General features: G+C 39.5%; 1 non-coding gene across 1 annotated transcript; it reads left to right on the top strand.

The window, feature by feature from the left end:
* The first annotated feature begins 262 nt into the window (after nucleotides 1–262).
* On the top strand, nucleotides 263–427 carry LOC115071183. The gene has a single exon (XR_003850292.1). It is a non-coding gene; the product is annotated as a U1 spliceosomal RNA (small nuclear RNA).
* The last annotated feature ends 3,335 nt before the right edge of the window (nucleotides 428–3,762 follow it).

Raw genomic sequence — 3,762 nt, 5'->3', positions numbered from 1 at the left:
CATAATGTTAAGGCCATCGAGTCCAGTCATTTGTGTCCCCAGATGTCCCTTGATGTTCGTTTTTAACCATCTCTTGTCAATCCTTATCAATCTCTTTCCTATGGCATGAGTGCTCCTAAAAATACACAACAAAGAGATCAATGGAGTTTGGAAGGATGTGTGTACAGTTTCTTAAAATTTCAGTCTTTATAAAATATATACAAACAACTTGTAATCATAAAGGAATAAAAGAAATTGATACCAAGTGTAAGAAATTAATGCAATACTTACCTGACAGGGGAAACACCAAGATCAGGAAGGTGGTTTTTCCAGGCCAAGGCTCATCCACTGCACTTGGGATGTGCTGAACCCTGCGATTTCTCCCAAATGCAGGAAGCTAGACTATATAAATTGTGGTAGTGGGGGACTCTGTCAGTACTCTCCCCTGTAAAAGAAAAAGAAAGAAAAAGAAAAGAAAGGAAAACAAAAATAAGAAATCAATGCAAATCCTTTAAATTTTGCTGAAGTTCTATATTAAATGCCAATGTCTTGTAATTAAAAATGAATGAAAATGTATTTTCTGCAGAGATGTGAGATCATATTTTCATTCATATTCATGAGTGAAACAGAAGTGGAGATCTGAGACATATGTGGAGCTCAGGTGTTGAGGAAAATGTGACTCTTTGGGATGGGCAGATATTTTGGAGTACAGGAAGACCATTTCCTCATTTTTATGTCATTCACAGTATGATGGTATTGGCACGATACACATTTAACCCGAATCACTAGCTTTTCCATTTTCCATTTTCTTGCATATGAAAAATGATAAAACAATGCATAAGGCTAAAATCCATGGATGATATCCAGTTAGCAATGTGGCATCTGACAGGAGGGTCAAGGGCATTGCATAGTGTCTGACAGTCCCGTAATAGACCTATCAGAGGCAGTGGGTTTAAACAGTACGAGGAGCATAGGAAACACGCATTGCAATAAAAAAGTGATGCATCTTCAATGCTTATTACCTTTATTTTAACACAATGTATTGTAAGTTTACATAGATCTTTTGATTTATTAAGGGTAGAGGTAATTAGCCAGGCATGGTGGCTCACACCCACAATTCCAGTATGTGAGAAGCTGAGGCAGGTAGATGCCACTATTCAAGGTCAGACCATGCTGCGGTATGTGAACTTGTCTCTGTCACACAAAAAGTTCAATTTAGCAACGAGTTTGAAAACTCTTAGTGTGCCTTTGGGCTTCCATCAGCCAGTGGGAGTTGGAGCCACTTTGCACTGCCTTTCCTTCTGCTGTACTGTAAGCACCACCCTGCTCCTCCAGGCCTAGTAACAACTGTGGGGTCTGCTACACCCACACTTGCTGGATTCATTCACACATTATCCCTGACTTTAGCTGAGGTAAAAAGGAGTATGTAGACTCATTTTCCTTAAAGTTCTCCCTGTTCTCCCCTTCTGTACTGTTACTTTATGTTCTTGCTTGTGTTTGTTTCAGAAAGGAACTCGCGATATACTCAAGGCCTTCAGATTGCAATCCTCCTGCCTCAGTTTCTCCAGAATGCTTGGATCACACCCAGTTTTTTAATGACTTTGAAATGGAATCCAAATACTTTGTTTTTATACATCTTCAATATAATACGAATATCTCCCAGTTTCACTTCCTAAAATACTACCAAACACACACACACACACACACACACACACACACACACACACGCAGGCAGAACAACTACTTGCTGCTTCCTGAACACTATAGACATTCTCATAAATGCCCCCATTCTGTTTATTTCTCCACAAACTTTTTAAAAAACATTTTATTTATTCTTTTTATTTATTTTTATTTTATTTATTATGTTTATGAGTATATTGCCTGCATGTATATAACTGCACCTATGTCGTTCAATGCCCACTGAGGTAAGAAGACGGAGTTTGATCCCCTGGAACTGGAGTTACAGATGGTTGTCAGTCATCATGTGAATGTTGGGAATTGAACCTGGGTCCTCTGCAAGAGCAGCCAGTGCTCTTAACCTCTGAGCCATCTCTCCAATCTCCAAACCTTTTTACTCTTAAAATATCCAACCCAAATATGTCCTTTTGCTGAAACCTCAATTATGTTACTTTGACGGAGCCAGGGGACTTATTTGTGCCCCTCTATGAACCAACAGCCCCGTCAGATCTTCAGTGTGAATTTTACTCATGGTTGCAATTGGCATCTTTAATTAGATTTCCATTTCCTTGAGCTGAAGCAAATTAAAATGAGTTTCCCTCAGTGAGCAGAACCCTCCAGAAGCACTTGTCCTTCGCATCTCTCTGGCCTTATTGACACAAGGCATTTTCACATTGAGAAAAGACATCAATCAATGGCCCAAGGTAAGAGGGCTAGGAGTGACGGTGCTCAGAGGGCGGTCTTCACTTTAGCCTTCAGCAGAAGTGCAGTGCTGACTCTTGGTATCTCTTTATTTCAGGTTTCAAATTTGGAATAATAAGAGCAATTCAGGTCTTTTTTATGTCATGCTAAATTGACCTGTGTCGATCTCTTTATCTGGATAATATTTCCCATGACATTATTCACTAGTTTAAGACTTCAGTGAACAGTTAACCCTTTTGCGTCTGTGAATAACTGGTTACTTTCAGACATAGTCCGAAGATGGATTATAGGAGGCAGATAGTATTTCTGTGTAACATCTGTGCTTACCCCTTCCTTCTGAAAAATGTTTTAACGTTAGCCCCAAAAGAAATTTTAATGGAGTAATAGCTTTTAAACCCATAAAATGTATTTCCCCCTTCAGAGGCTTAAAGAGTTTGCTTCATTAACTGGAATTGAGGATCAGAGTTATTTGCCCTGGAGATCAGCAAAACTTGACATGAAAGGAACTTATAGAGCTAGAAAGTGATATTTCAGGGTATAGAATTGGCAAGTGGCCCACTGTTGATAGGAGTGTTTTAAATCTCCTTTCTTTGCATTACTTCAGCTGCGTAGAAGCTTTGATTGCAAACAGAAGATGTCAACTTGAGACATATTGACTTAAAGAGAGGAGCTTGTTAAAATGGCACCAAAGTATGATATAGCAGCTAAACCAAGGATTTAAATGCAAGTTCTTGTAAAGTGGACAGAAATAGGGAAGGGGACACTAAATGAAAACCAGGAAGGATTCTATCCCCAATCTCTGACTTTCTTCTCTTCCTCTAGCCACTTTTCTTATTGCTCACTGAAAACTAAATTTTTTAATTCTCAGTCCACAAATATAAGGGATTATTTCTTGTTGGTGTTCTGTTAAGTTTCCTCAGCCTCAAGACACGATCGACACCCAGGTAAGCTCAAGTCAGACAAAATCCCAGTATAGAATTTGGGAGTCTTTTAGATAGACCCACTAAAGGGGTACTCTAATTGCCTCACCCTGCGTCCCCATTCAGCATAGAAGAAGCCAGAGCGGTCTGTGTCCCTATTCCCTATTGGCAATTTGGGTAACCTCTTCAGAGGATGGTGTGATAAGAATAGGAGGTAGGAATTGGCTAGGCAGTTATGGTAAAAAGACCCCAAAGAAATGTAGCCAGTTTCTGGGCTAAAATTCAAAATGCCCTTGGGCCTGTTAGCAGCATACTCTGTTCCAAGGCCAAAAATGTCAAAAGTATTTGGGAGCTTGTATCTAATCCTTAAAAGATGTTAGGGTTACCTCTTCAGAGGGGGGAATGTTGGAGGGGAGGGAGTGGGCATGGATTTGATCAAAACACCTTATATGCATATATGGAATTCTTAATAAACTTTTTGAAA

Source organism: Nannospalax galili, unplaced genomic scaffold (assembly GCF_000622305.1).
Source record: "Nannospalax galili isolate Female #2095 unplaced genomic scaffold, S.galili_v1.0 scaffold418, whole genome shotgun sequence".
NCBI lineage: Eukaryota > Metazoa > Chordata > Mammalia > Rodentia > Spalacidae > Nannospalax > Nannospalax galili.
This window is presented reverse-complemented; position numbering and strand designations above follow the sequence as displayed.